This window comes from Lepus europaeus, chromosome 7, assembly GCF_033115175.1.
Source record: "Lepus europaeus isolate LE1 chromosome 7, mLepTim1.pri, whole genome shotgun sequence".
Classification (NCBI taxonomy): Eukaryota; Metazoa; Chordata; class Mammalia; order Lagomorpha; family Leporidae; genus Lepus; species Lepus europaeus.
Window position 1 is genome coordinate 119,777,698 of NC_084833.1, and position 15,427 is coordinate 119,793,124.

Genomic DNA, 15,427 nt, shown 5'->3' on the forward strand with positions numbered 1-15,427 from the left:
CCCACCGCTACCATTTTTGTTTTATTTAATTTTTAATGTGAGAGGCACCGAGACACAGAACCGCTACCTGCTGGTTCACCCCCGCCCCTCCCATATGCTCACAGTGGCAAGCGGGCTGGAGCTGGGGGACCAGATCTCTGCTGTTTTTTATTGTTGTTGTGCTCGCTTCTGTGGAGGGAGCTGGGGACCTGGAAGTCACTGTACCAGGTCTCTAATGGCTACAGCATGGCAGAGGGAGAAGGCAGTCACTAGGTGACCAAATCTCAAACCACCTGAGTCTTTAATAGACAAGGTCAACACTTGAACTTCTCCTTGGACGCAAATAGGCAGCTGTTCAGGCTCCCCTCCCCAAAGACACATTTAATCTCACGCTTTCAGAGTGTCAGAGGTAAAGGACATAAATCTGATTCGTTGAAATTTAATTGTATATCTTCTTCTGGATGCCAGGCAAATAAATACAGCAGGGTGTGCCGTCCTCTCTGGCTTCCCCTCACTCACTAGGGGCTAATCATTGCTCTCAGCTCCGTGTCTTGGCCTCTTTGTACTAACAATAATGAGCCTGAAAAATAGGTTCTGAGAAGACTGATTTAATCAACCTCACAGAATTACTGGTTACAAATGATCTCATTTGTTGTTGAACATATGAAGGCACTTCAAAAAGTTCATAGAAAAATGAAATAGAAAGATAAATTGGGTGCAAAATATTTTGAAATCCATGCACGGAAGTGGTCTTTAAAAGGTTCCTGGAAAATGCATATTATGACAACACTTTGCAAGAATTACAAATTTTTTTCAAAATAAGCTTACCTTTATTTCCATTTTCCATGAACTTTTTGAACTCTCCTTGTATTTTTTAATGTTTGCCTTATTTGTTTTTAATTGTTTGAAAGGCAGAGTGACAGAGGATGAGAGAGATGGCATCAGGGAGAGAGGTCTGGGGGAATCTTCCATCTGCTGGTCAGTCCCCAAATGCCTACAACAGTAGAGGATGGGACAGGTCAAAGCCAAGAGACAAGAACTAAATCTAGGTCACCCACATGTGTGGCAGTGACCCAAGTACTTGGGTCATCATCTCTTGCCTCCAAGGGTGTGCAATGGAAGGAAGCCGGACCAGGAGTGTAGATGAGACTCAAACCCAGACACTCTAGTATGAGATGTGGATGTCTCACGTGGCTCATTAAACTCTATCACAATGCTGGCCACCCTCCCTATCATTTAGGCAGTGCTCAGATAGCCTGTCAAAGAACAGCTCCACAAAAAAACAAATAGCCATATGCTCATAAAAAGGGATATTTCTAGGCTCCATCTAAGACCCAGTGAATCCAGATCTTTAGAGATGTGCCAGGAGGGGGCTGGCACTGTGGCATAATGGATAAAGCTGCTGCCTGTGGCACCTGTTGCCCATATGGGTGCCAGTTCAGGTCCAGGATGCTCCACTTCTGATCCAGCTCTCTGCTATGGCCTGGGAAAGCAGTAGAGCATGTCCCTCGGGCCCCTGCATGTATGTGGGAGACCTGGAGGAAGCTCCTGGCTCCTGGCTTTGGATCTGTCCAGCTCCAGCTGTTGCGGCCATTTGGGGGAGTGAACCAGCAGATGGAAGACTTCTCTCTCTCTCTCGTAACTCTCCCTTTCAAATAAATAAATCAATCTTTTTTTTTTTAAAGAGAAATGTGCCAGGAATCTGCATGTTAATATTTGTGATTCTTACACACATTGAAATTTAAGATTGGGGCAGGGTAGGCATTTGGCCTAGTGGTTAAGCTACCTGTTGGATGTCTCCATTCCACATTAGAGGACCTGGGTTCAATTCCCATCTCCAGCACCTGACTCCAGTTTCCTGCTAATGCAGACCCTGGGAAGCTTCGGTGGTGACTTAAGTAACGGGTTCCTGCCACCCACATGGGAGACCTGGATTGCATTCCAGGCTCCCAGCTTTGGCCCCAGCTGTTGTAGGCCTTTGGGGAGTGAGTCAATGATGGAAGTTCTCTCCCCTAGCTCCTCTTAATTTTTTTTTAAAGTTTTTTTCTTTGATTTAGGATTGAACGAATGGAAGGTACAAAAAGGTTTTATATGCCTTTTACTATGAAGAAACAAGGTAAGTCAGAAATTCAGCTAAAGCTTTGGACCAGAATACAGAAAAATTAACAATTGAGAAAGAAGTAAGGCAAAGAGCAGAAGCGGATGACTTAACACAGGGACGTTCCTCTAGGAGCGCAGTGACTCAGCGAGCCTTTGCAATCACAATGCCTTTCACTTCTCAAGCCAGCTCCAGCGTCAAATCCTGAGTTCTGGAGGCCTGAAATGTTCATCTTCTCTTTATCTCCCTTTCTCCCTTTGAAATGCAAACCGAAGTTTTTGTCCTGTCTACCACGTTTTGATCAGGATGCATCTAATGAGTTTATATGAGTGTGTGTGAAAGCCGTGTGCAGCTCTGAAGTGCTCTGTAACCACTATGAAGTCTGAGGATTAGTGAATTCTATCCTTCTTTCATGGACTCATTCTTTGTCATGTCGGGGGAAAATTAAAACAAAAACAAAAACAAAAACAAAAAAAACCAGCTACTAATTCAATCTTCAGTTTTGTGAGTTAGGGCTGTGTCTTTGAATGGTGAGTGAATTACACTGTGGCACAACCGGTTTGTTCATTGTTTGCCTTTGCAGGTATTGTCTACTGATTGTGGAGATACTCAGATAAGATGCTTAAGCTAGGGCTCCTCATAAGTAGGGGTGCAATTTAAATCCTCATCCCTCTCACCATTCTTCTTCATTTTACTTTTCTTTCTGGTGTTCATTTAAAGTTATTTCATTCAAAAATATTGTTTATTTATTTGAAGTCAAGGAAACAGAGAGAGACAAAAAGAGTACATGGCAATCAAACCTACCCACTTTGATACAGGGTGCAGGCATCCCAGCCAATGTCTTAACTGCTGTGCCAAATGCCTACCCCATTATTTGTTTTTCTTTTTAAGATTTCTTTATTTATTTGGAAGTCAGAATTACACATAGAGAGAAGGAGAGGCAGAGACAAAGAGAGAGGTCTTCCATCCATGGGTTCACTCCCCATTTGGCCGTAACGGCCAGAGCTGCACCGATCCAAAGCCAGGAGCCAGGAGCTTCTTCCGGGTCTCCCACGTGGGTGCAGGGGCCCAAGGGTCATCTTCTACTGCTTTCCCAGGCCACAGCAGAGAGCTGGATGGGAAGTGGAGCAGCTGGGACTAGAACCGGCACCCATATGGGATGCAGGCATTGCAGGTGGCAGCTTTTGGTTTTTAAAATAGGGAAGATATTTAAAAGAGTAAGAGATGTGCATTGCAGTGCAGCGGGTTAAGCTACGGCTTGGCACGCCTGCACCCTTATTGGAGCGCCTGGGATCTAGTCCCACCTTCACTTCCAAGCCAGCTTCTTGCTAATGCACAACGGGAGGCAGCAGGTGATGGGTCCCTGCCACTTTTGTCGGCAACCCAGATTGAGTTCTGGGCTCCTGGCTTCAGCTTGGCCAGATCCTGGCTGTTGTATTTGGGAGTGAGCCAGTGGATGAAGGATTCTCTCTCTCTCTCTCTCTCTCTCTCTCTCTCTCTCTCTCTCTTTGTGCTTTTCAAATAAAATGAAAGTCAACAATTTTTTTAAATAAAAAAATGAAAATTTTAAAAATAAGTGTCAGGGCCGGTGCTTTGGTGGATTGGGTAAAGTTGCCGCCTGCAGTGCCGGCATCCCATATGGGCACCAGTTCAAGTCTTGGCTGCTCCACTTCCTATCCAGCTCTCTGCTGTGGACTGAGAAGGCAGTAGAAGATGGCCCAGGTCCTTGGGCCCTGGCACCCACATGGGAGACCCGGAAGAAGCTCCTGGCTCCTGGCTTCGAATGACTGCAGCTCCAGCCGTTGCAGCCAATTGGGGAGTGAACCGGCAGATGGAAGACCTCTCTCTTTGTCTCTACCTCTCCTTTTCTCTCTGTTTAACTCTGACTTTCAAATAAAGAAATGTTTAAAAAATAAATAATAAAAATAAGTCTCTTTACCCTCCATCACTGAGTCACATTGTGACCCCCTACCCTTTATAGGCAATCTCTGCTGCTGACTTCATAATGCAGGGATTATTTTCATTTATATGAAGCATATATAAGCGTGTAAAACTCCTCTTTTACTTTTTATTTTTTAAGATTTATTTATTTATTTGAAAGTGCTTGGGCTCCTGCAACCCACATGAGAGTCCCTGACCTGGCCCAACTTTGGCCTTTGAGACCATCTGGGGGATAAACCAGAGGATGGAAGCCTCACCCTGTCTCTCCTTCTCCCTCTGCAACTCTCACTTTCAAATAAATAAATAAATCTTGGGGGAAAAAAGAAACCTATGCATTTCTTCATGATCTGCATTTTCCACACATCATGAAAAAATTACACTAAAATAAACATACTTTCAATTCCATTTTTCCACAAAATTCAAGGTACCCTTGAATTATTTATAATAGCAAAACATTGGAATCCATCCAAAATTTCATTAATATGAGACTTGCTAAATGAACATTTAGCATCTTCTGCTGCTTTTCCCAGACCATTAGCAGCGAGCTGGATCAGAAGTGGAGCAGCCGGGACATGAACCAGGGTTCATATGGGACATTTACATTGCAGGCAGTGGCTTCACCCCCTATGCCACAACACTGGCCTCAAGGCATGAAATTCAAACAATTTTTGCACCAAAACTCATATTTTTTGAAGAAACACCGTCCTCTCATAATGAATAAACTTAAGCGTTCATTGTTTCCTGTTTGTATATCTGTAGGATAAATTCCATATGGCTTATTTTCTAGCCTCTGAATGTTTCGGTTGATTTTTTCGGGGACTATTCCAAAGTTGTGCACATCTTGCTTCAATTAGGGAAACCAACATTGTACACAGTACTCTAAGAATAATCTTCCCAGAGTTGAAAAGAGCAGAAATTGCTCTTCGCTCTTTTTGTTCTTGCAATTCAGATCTGCCTGAATTGTAAACCATTTTTTTTCAAAATGCCTAATAACTGTTCTAAAAAATGCAATGTATTAAAAATAATATTGCTAAAACTGCTGAAGAACATTAAATATCTCAGCACCATGGTTTCCACATTATTTTACTGCTATTTAACTTTAGACTTTTAAAAAAAGATTTTATTTATGTATTTATTGTTTAAAGATTTATTTATTTATTTGAAAGGCAGAGTTACAGAGAGGCAGAGGCAGAGGCAGAGAGAGAGAGAGAGAGAGGTCTTCCACCTGCTGGTTCACTCCACAGTTGGCTGCAACGGCTAGAGCTATGAGGGTCAGAAGCCAGGAGCCAGGAGCTTCTTTTAGGTCTCCCATGTGAGTGCAGGGGCCCAAGGATTTGGACCATCCTCTATTGCTTTCCCAGACTACAGCAGGGAGCTGGATCAGAAGTGGTGCAGCTGGGACTCGAACCAGCGCCCGCATAGGATGCCAGCGCTGAAGGTGGAGGCTTTACCTGCTATACCACAGCTCCAGCCCCTTAGACTTCTTTTCCTCTGTAACATGTTATCTGCTTTGGTCCCATCTTTTTTAATGGAAATATATCCTTGCTCTGCTAATTATCCTTATTTTGAGTATTCAGAGAGTGAAACAGTGGATGCAATCTCTCTCTCTCTCTCTCTCTCTCTCTCTCTCTCTCTCTTTCTCCCTCTTTCTTTGTCTCTGCCTTTCAAATGGATAAATAAATAAATCAACTTAAAAGTGGAACTTAAATTAACCAATTGTCTCCCCAAGATCTTTTCCTCCCTCTCAAATATCCTTTGGCCAGAAATTACTCAAGCAGGAATAGCAGGAATTTAAGAAAAAAAAAAATCTTTCTTTGTATTTCCTCAAGGGAATGGCTCAACTGAGGGTTAGCAGTTTGAGAAACTAAGACAGAGTTCTTGGGCAAGTAGATGGTTGGTGGAGAGCTGCCTTTGGTTTTCATCAGACTCATCTTAAGGTTCATTAGAATGGACATATAGCATAGCTGAGTGATCGAAAACAAAACTGAGAATTGAATACCCAAAACATTTTGTCGAGGACTAAGCAAACTGGAGTGCAGGAAGAATCAGATGAAAGTTGTTTACCTCCTGCGGAAGGCAGAAATCCTTAGCTCTGCCTGCATTGCACCCTTTATCACTGTAAATTCAACCTCATAGATCCTGAAAGCTTCAACCTCAATCTATCTGGGGCAGCAGCCAAGTGCAAAAGATTAAAAAAAAAATCACTGCAAGAATCACTTCTTGCAAGGAAAGGTTATTGCCCTATACATCAGTCCTTATGAGCTGAAACGGTTGCTACCTCGTAGTTTGTGCCGGTAACTTGGTCTTGTGATATTTGGTGTCACTAACCCTTACCTAACCTGTCAGTTCTTGATCCAGGTGCCTTAGCAGTTTACCCTTACAGTCCTTTGTGCACGTCAGTGGAAATGGCTTCTGTCAGACCTCAAACACTGACCATGTAGTCAAATCTCAGTGCTTCAAGTAAGAGGTATGCATTGTTAATTACTTGTGTCACTATTCATTTCTACCTGCCTGTCAAAGTCTTCTCCTTTATTTATTTGAAAGACTGACACAGAGAGATCTTCCACCTGCTGGTTCTCTCCCCCAAAAGGCCACAATGGCTGGGGCTGCACCAGGCCAAAACCAGGAAGCTGGAACTCCATCTAAATGTCCCATGTGGGTAACAGGGCCCAAGTACCTGGGCCATCATCAGTCCTCTTCCCAGACACATTAGCAGGGAGCAGCAGGGGCTTGAACTGGTGTTCATATGGGATGCTGGCGTCATATAAGGCAGCCTAACCCACTGTATGACAATATAGGCCCCTCAGAGTCTGCCCCTATAGAAGCAACCTCTTACTCTTCAGTTTTGTCTCTAAGTGCTTTTTAAGTATGACTCCTAACACAGTTTGTCCCCCAAGGGGTCATGTGCCGGAGCCTTGGTCTGCAGGGTGGCCACATGAGAAGTGGTGGGACAGTTAGGACATTTGGGGACAGTAGGAGTTGGTTGGGTCACTGGGGGTGCTGTGCTCAGAAGGGATTAAGGTAGTTCCTGTGGGACCCTGAGTGTTATAAAGGGTCCCTCTCCTCACTTTGGCTGCCTGTCACCCCATGTGATCCCTCTTGCTCTCGTGATGCCATCTGCACAAAGCCAAGGAGACATCAGTGCCATGACCTTGAACCTCCAGAACTGTGAGCTAAATAAGCCTCCTTTCTTTATGAACTTACCCAGCTTCAGGTGTTTCATTATAGTAACAGAAAACAGATTAATACAGATCCCCATGGACAAAAAGGCTATTTTATCACCTAGCAACAACATATTCTCATGTCTAACAAATTCGATAAAAATTCTCAAGATGAGTCATAATCCCATAATATTTCACCACGGCTGTATAATGTACAGTGTGAACACTGGCAAGGTGCAGCGGCAACCACTCTGCTTTTCTGGAAAGATAGTCAGCAGCTCTGGCCATTCCATCAGCAGCGACATCTGAAGGCATTACGGTGGCGTTAGTCACCACATTGTGACGAATGCCTTGTCTAATCTGCAACTCCCCAAACAGGAGGGAAACACAGCTTTCCTGTAGTGGATCTGGAAGCAACTCAAATATTCAGCAGCCTTCATCATGTAAAATGTAACAAGGGATTTAAGAGCTGATGTTAGAATATGTTTCTGGGCTGCTGGAAGCAGAACCCTTTTTATCTCAAAATAGTACAGACATCATCAAAAGTCCCTGTAGGGCAGGCATCCAGGGGCTGCTTTGATTGCCGCTGACTGTGCTTTTAAAGAGGTGTGCCAGAAAATGTGATGCAAGAAGCAGGCAGGGGAGAGCGAGCCACAGAGGGGGCCTGCGGAGCTGGAGGCTCTCGCTGTTCTGAGAGCGGAGCTGCTGAGAGTGAGCACATGGTTTTTTCAAGTAGTCATCTGTGGAAGTAATTATTTCCAACAAATGGACAGTAGATAGTGGGCGGTGTTTGAGCAGTACGTGTCTAGTCCTGTAGGGAAGAAAGGCCGTCTGGAAAGGGGCGGACCTGGGCTCAGATCTTTTTGTCTCCACCTACTTTCTATGGAAAGTGGAGCAAAGTACTCGGGCTTGCCAAACCCCAGAGTTGTTGACAAGCATGAAATGAAATCAAGTAATTTAATCAGTTGCTTTGATATTGGCAAGGATGTTCCCCAAATAGCTAGTATGAGTATTTTGGTCTCCTGAAATTGACAATTCCATTGTTAATTGATCAATTCCTTTAGCTCTGCACGGCAATCTCTCCTGATTTTGGCTACGTTGACTTAGCAAGATTTCCCACTTGCAAAACAGAGGACAACCAGAAATTCCACTTTTATATGCTCACAAGAGAAGTAAACACGTTTTGCCATACAACAACTCTTGCACAAATATCCGCAATAGAATTATCTCTAATAGCCAAAAAATGGAAACAATCCAAACATCCCTCATCTGCTGAATGGATAAATAACATGTGATACAGTATTTGGCAATAAAAAAAGGAATTAAATACTGATATATGCTGCGACATGGTTGAATCTTAAAAATTGTATGCATAAGGAAAGAAGTCAGGGGCCAGCACCACGGCTCACTAGGCCAATCCTCTGCCTGCGGCGCCGGCACACTGGGTTCTAGTCCCGATCGGGGCGCCGGATTCTATCCCGGTTGTTCCTCTTCCAGTCCAGCTCTCTGCTGTGGCCCGAGAAGGCAGTGGAGGATGGCCCAAGTGCTTGGTCCCTGCACCCGCATGGGAGACCAAGAGAAGCACCTGGCTCCTGGCTTTGGATCAGTGCGGTGCGCCGGCCGCAGTGGCCATTGTGAGGTGAACCAACGGCAAAGGAAGACCTTTCTCTCTGTCTCTCTCTCTCACTGTCCACTCTGTCAAAAAAAAAAAAAAAAAAAAGTCAGGTGCAAAGACCATATGTTCTACAATTCTGTTTATATGAAATGTCACGAGATGACATGACTATAGATCCGGAGTAAGTCAGTGGTTACCTACCACTAGGAGTGACTCCCACTGGGTGTGACACTCTTTTTTTGGTGTAATTAAAATATTCTAAAATTGAGGTGGTGATGGTTACACAACTCTTTGTATTAAAACTCTTGAGGGGCTGGCACTGTGGTATAGCGGGTTGTCACCTGTAGTATTAGCATCCCATATGAGTACCAGTTCGAGTCCTGGAGGCTCCACTTTTGATCCAGCTGCCTGCTAATGGCCTGGGAAAGCAGTGGAAGATAGCCCAAGTCCTTGGGCACCTGCACCTGAGTGGGAGCCCTGGAAGAAGCTCCTGGCTCCTGGCTTTGGATTGAGCTCAGCTCTGGCCAAGCAGATGGGAGGTCTCCCTCTCTCTGACTTCTCTCTCTCTCTCTGTAACTCTATCTTTCAAATAAATAGATCTTTTTTTAAAAAAAGCCCTTCAATTATACACTCCAAACATGTGAATTCTATGTGAACTATATCTCAATAAGGCTGTTATTTTAAAAATAAACAACAAACCGGAAATAAACCCTTGGGTTCCCCTTCCCTCTCTTATTCTGGGAGGTTCTGAGAAGCTAGTTGGTTTCTCTCTCTCTCTCTCTCTCTCTTTCTCTCTCTCTCTCTTTAAGAGACAGAGACAGATAGAGCTCCCTTCTGTTGGTTCACTCTCCCCAAGTGCTCAAAAGAGCTGGAACTGTGGCTGAGAGCAGGGAACGCAATCCAGGTCTCTGAGATATGTGGCAGGACCTCAATTTCTTGAGTCATCCCCACGGCCTCCTGGGGTGTGCATTATCCGGAAGCTGAAGTCAGGAGCCAGAGCTGGTGGGATGTTGGCATTTTAACTGCTAGACCAAATGCCTGCTCCCTCTGATACTTTTTAATTAAAACAACAAACACTGTCATTGTAAGCCAAAGGAAAATCCGACCTATTAGCTTGTTCTGCATCTTACCTTCAGCTCGAAGCTTTCAAATGTATTTCTAATTTCAAAATGATTTAAAGCTGAGAGGTTTCATTGACTACTTTATCAGTATACATTTAATGAAGCAGAGGGTAACAAATATAGAGAACCAAAAACTAAGGGCACCAGGAAGGACCTTCGGGAAGCAGGAAAGATGAAACTCTGGGCTTGCCTGGCAGTAAGACCCGAATTCAACTGAATGTTGAGAAATAGAACAGGGAATACTATCTGTTGTCTACTTAGCATCCTTTCCTCAATACCCTCGTCCTGGGGCTGGTGTTTGGTGCAACAGGTTAAGGTACTGCTTGTGATGCCTGCATCCCAATTCAAGCACTGATTCGAGTCCCAGCTGCTCGTTTCCTATCCAGCGCCCTGCTAATGTTCCTGGGAAAGCAGTTGACAACGGTCCGAGTGCTTGGGTCCCTGCCTCCCACGTAGGATACCCAGATGGAGTTCCAGGCAGGCCCAACCCTGGTCATGCAGCCATTTAGGGAGTGAACCAGCGGATAGAGGATCTTTTTCTGTCACTGACTTTCAAATACATAAATAAGTCAATAAATAAATAAATCTTAAAAAAAAAAAAAACTACCCTCTTCCCCTTGGATGTTCATTCAGTTATCCACCCCTCTCCCACACTGCCCCTAACTCCACGTCCTTGGCTTCAGACAGGCACACATTTTATTGGCACCCTCGCCTTCCAGCACATTCCCTAGTGACTGCTTCAGGGGTGGGGATGTGACCTCAGCTGTTCCAGCAGTTGATAGAACTGGGCAGATGCTACCTTTTCTTCTGGGCAATTTCCTGTGCAGATGTAGGATAAGACCGAGAACTGTCACAAAGGATGGCCCTGCCAGCCTGCAAATGAGGCTGCCCTGTGAGGAGCACCAGGAGAATCAGAGTCAGGAAGTGAGATCCTGATCAGAACTGTGCCTCATCTCCACCCCTTCACCTCCACACCGTCCAGTCGTCTAAGTCAATCAATAGTATTTTTGTTTAAGTTGCTTTCGGTAGGCATTTCTATTATTTATGGCCAAAAGAATCCTAACGAGACAAGGACCATCTATAATTCTATCAAATTCATTGTAAGTGAGTTAACACTGCCTAAGACACTTAGGACAACGCCTCACATGTAGGAACTGTTAGTAAGAGTGGGTTGTGGTTGTTATTATGGATAGAAGTGTTAGTATTGTAAGATGGAGAGAGCAGGCAGGCCACAGCAATTTTCCCCCATTTAGTGTACATCTGAAAACAACCACAGGAGAAGTGTTTGAAGGAAATTAAAATGCTGATTACCCTACTTTGATGTTACACATGGTATACATACATGGAATTATCATATTGTTCCTCATAAATATCATAAAGCAATTTGAAAATTGAAAAAAAATCTTACATAGAGATAATAATGACTACCCTGTCTGCTTAACAAGACATTATAAATAAGACAAAGAAAAACATGAGGCCGGCACTGTGGCATAATAGGTTAAGCCTCCGCCTACGGCACCAGCATCCCATATCCAGCTCGCTGCTAATGGCCTGGGACAGCAGCAGAAGATGCCTCAAGTGCTGGGACCCCTGCACCCACGTGGGAGACCTGGAAGAAGCTCCTGGCTTCTGGTTTCTAATCGGCCCAGTTCTGACTGTTGTAGCCATTTGGGAGTGAACCAGAGGATGGTAGATCTCTCTCTTGTCTCTCCCTCTCTCTGTAGCTCTGTCTTTCAAATAAATAAATAAATCTTTAAAAAAGAAGGAAAACAAAAGCTAAGTGGACCATTTCTCCCTTCATTACAAAAGTAATACATATTCATTAGAGAAAATTCAAAAACACAGAAATGTGGTAAACAGAATAAAGCAACTATTTATAATCCTACAATCCTGAAAAAAAAATAATTTGTTGGTTTATTTTCTTCCAGTTGGCTTTAAAAGGGATCATTAAAATTATTCTATCTATGCAATTTGTATTGTGTTTTTTAGAAAACTATCATCTCATACACATTTTCCATGATTTAGTCTCACTTTGGATAATTTTCCTAGTTTGGAGTCCTGGAAATACAGTAAGTGAGACTTACACTCATGTTTTGAATATGAAATGAGAGAAGGGAAACAAGAAATTTGAAAACTGAAAACTGTAGAGTGTGAGCTCCTGTTGTGACATCCTCACATCTTCTCCTCAATAAACCACCACCACCATACACCACTGAGCAGCTGCGCCGTGCTGACCGCTTATCACCTGCTGCGCTCAACAGGTGAGCACTTTACCCGTGCGTCCTCCCAGTCTTTACCAGAGCCCCTCCGAAACAGTTGTCTCCTCTGGCTTCACACAGGGTCTACAGTAGGGCAGCTAAGGCTACACAGCTGGGGCTGGTACCCAGGGATTCTAACTCTGAACTGCCTTAACCACCATGATATTTGTCCCCCTTCTTTGCTTTCCTCGAGTGTGCTTGTCTTCTGTGTCCCTAACCACGAGGAGTGGGGCAGTCTTGAGGTTCTGATTCCTCTGTCCTGGTGCAGGCTCTCCTGGGGTTACTGCAGCCATCTCTTCATCTGTCCTCCTGCTCGCAAGATCACTGTGTCTGGCCACTGCTTAGTGTTACCATAGCGGTCAAGATCACTGTGTCTGGCCATCACTTAGTGTTACCATAGCGGTCAAGATCACTGTGTCTGGCCATCACTTAGTGTTCCCATAGCGGTCAAGATCACTGTGTCTGGCCACCGCTTAGTGTTCCCATAGCAGTCAAGATCACTGTGTCTGGCCATCACTTAGTGTTCCCATAGCGGTCAAGATCACTGTGTCTGGCCATCGCTTAGTGTTCCCATAGTGGTCAAGATGAAGGGAAAGAGCCCTTGTCCCTCAAGGTTGTTCTTTTCCCTTGTCGTCCCCATATGGTTATCATGCTGCTCCATCGTCCGTGTCGACACTCAGGTGCCACTGTTTGGCTGAACACCTGCTAGTTAGAGCCACCTTCTTTGTCCAGGCGACTCATATCTTTTCAAGCTCAGAGCATTTGCTCCATGGGGGAATGTTCCCTATTATCTTTTAAACTTTGAACTTGGAGCCTTTCTTTATTTAACAAATTGAGAACAAAGATATATCTTAATTAACTTCATACCCCAAGCAAAGTACCTGGTCCATTGTTGGTGCTAAATAAATATCTGCTGAGTGAATTCCTGGGTGGCTTTGCTGCAGCTGTCTCTTCATGAAGTGCTGGTTGCTCTGCTAATAAAATACAGACTGTCCAGAGAAAGGACCTGTTTTCTGGACACTATGTTTTTAGCATGCAAAGTACTGTGCTTAGTTTTCTTTCTTTTTTTAAACAGCTTCAATTTGCTTTATTTTCTTGTGTAAAGCCTTATATCGTAGCCACAGCTGGAGCCTGGGTCGTCTTGTGCTTGGCTCTGAATTCTTCATTTTCAGAGGCTGATTGGTAAGGCGGAGTCTATACAGAGATGTAAGGATGGTAGGATGTCTGGACACATCACAAGTAGAATTGATAAGGAAATGAGTCTGTCTGCAGCACGGAAAAGACTTGTGGGTTTACCACTGTGGCGCAGTGGGTTAAGCCACTGCTCGCCAAGCCGGCATCGATATTGTGTTGTTGTGCTGGTTTGAGTCCTGCTTCTAATCCAACCCTCTGCTAACGCACTTGGGAGGCAGCAGCTGCTGACGCAAGTACTTGGGTCCCTGCCACCCATGTGGGAGACTAGGATAGAGTTCCTGGCTCCTAGTTTTGGCCTGGCACTCTCTGGCTGTTGCAAGCATTTGGAGAGTGAAACAGCAGATGGAAGATCTCTCTCCCCACCCACTTCCCCAACCCCCAGCACGACTCTGCCTTTCAAACAAATGCATCTTTGAAAAAAGAAAAAAATGTGTGGGGAGCAGTGTGGGGCATGACAGCCATCTTCAAATATGTGATAAAAATTAGCTCAACAAAAAGACAAAATTCCTATCCAATAAAGCTGTACATCTCTCCATCCTTCAATTCCATTGTCCTAGAAAGGGCTTCTTCTCAGGGCAGAAAGATGACTCAAATACTGCAGGCTCTTGTTTTGGGATGCCTCAAGTTGAATAGTTTCACACCAGCTTTTTGGAAAAGCAAATACCATATAGAAATCACCAGCAATACAATCTTTCAGTGTAGGCAGCTCCCAGCATGGAGTAGTTTTTAGTTTTTTATTATCATTTTATATTTCCTGCACTGAAGGCAGAGGAAATCATTCCAAAAAAAAAAAAAAAAAGACCAAGCAAGAGCCCTAAAAAATGTGGCATCACGCACCATGGGCAGCTGAGACAGCGGCCGCAGCATAGAGGCAGAATAAACCAACCGACGTACAAGGAATGGAATGGCTTCTTTCAAATAAGACTCAGGAACAACAATAAATTAAAAAAGCAAAATTGGCAGGGACACATACTATTGCAGCCTCTCCAAAAGTGATCTGTAGCCAGAGGCAGATTTTCTGCAGAGCTAATGAAGATTAAGCTTCAAGGCCACTCTCGCCCCAGGATTTCACAGCCCTGGTAGGTACCCTAGCATCTTAAGCAGGAACCTAAGGTTGCTTAAGTTTTAAGCCTTGGAAAACCTCTTTGCATCAAGTCTGCAAACCTGTCTTATGGCAAAACAAAACTTAGAATATACCTGGTGTGCTTGAAAGGTTGTTTTTTTTTTTTTCCCCCTCAAGCATTTGATTCCAGACAGGCCTAAATTATGAGCAGTTTAATCAATATTGTCTTTAAAAACAAAGATATTTGCATGCATACTCTAGGGTCAGATTCTCCCCTCTATCTAGACCCAGCTTTAGAATTAAATGGGGAGGTTGTTTATTGATTTGAAATACTTAGTATTTTTTTTTACTTGACTTGTTCAATAAAACCAGATCTTTGTTTTTAGTGTGGAAGACCATGAGAGGTCAAAGAAAGTCTTTATAAGTTAAAATGTTTAAATCTTAATTACCTGTTCAGGTGGTAAAAGTGCCGATCATGGAAGGTCATCGCTCTTCTGCTTGGAGCAACTGAGCGGTTTCCCTCTGAGACGTCATTCCACCTGCTGAGCATCAGTGACGGACAGAACACAGGCTGGAAGCGAGCTGAGCAGGAAACAAAGATGTGACAGGTAGATAACTCTCTGACTCAGCTGCAGTCATGTTTTGTTTTTAATTTTCGTCCTATTTATTTGAAGGAGACAGAGAGAAACAGAGACAGGCAGAGATCTTCTACCCGCTGGTCCACTCCCGGAATGCCTGCAATAGATGGGGCTGAGCCAGGACCTCAGTCTGAGCCTGCCACATGGGTGGCAGGGATCTAAGTACTTGAAGCATCACTGCTGCCTCTCAGGGTTTGCATTAGCAGGAAGCTGGAATCAGAAGCAGATCCAGGGGGCCGGCATCATGGTACAGTGGGTAAAGCCGCCTGCTGTGCCTGCATTGCTTATGGGCACCGTTTTGAGTCCTAGCTGCTTCCACTTCTGATTCAGCTCCCTGCTAATGTACCTGGGAAAACAGT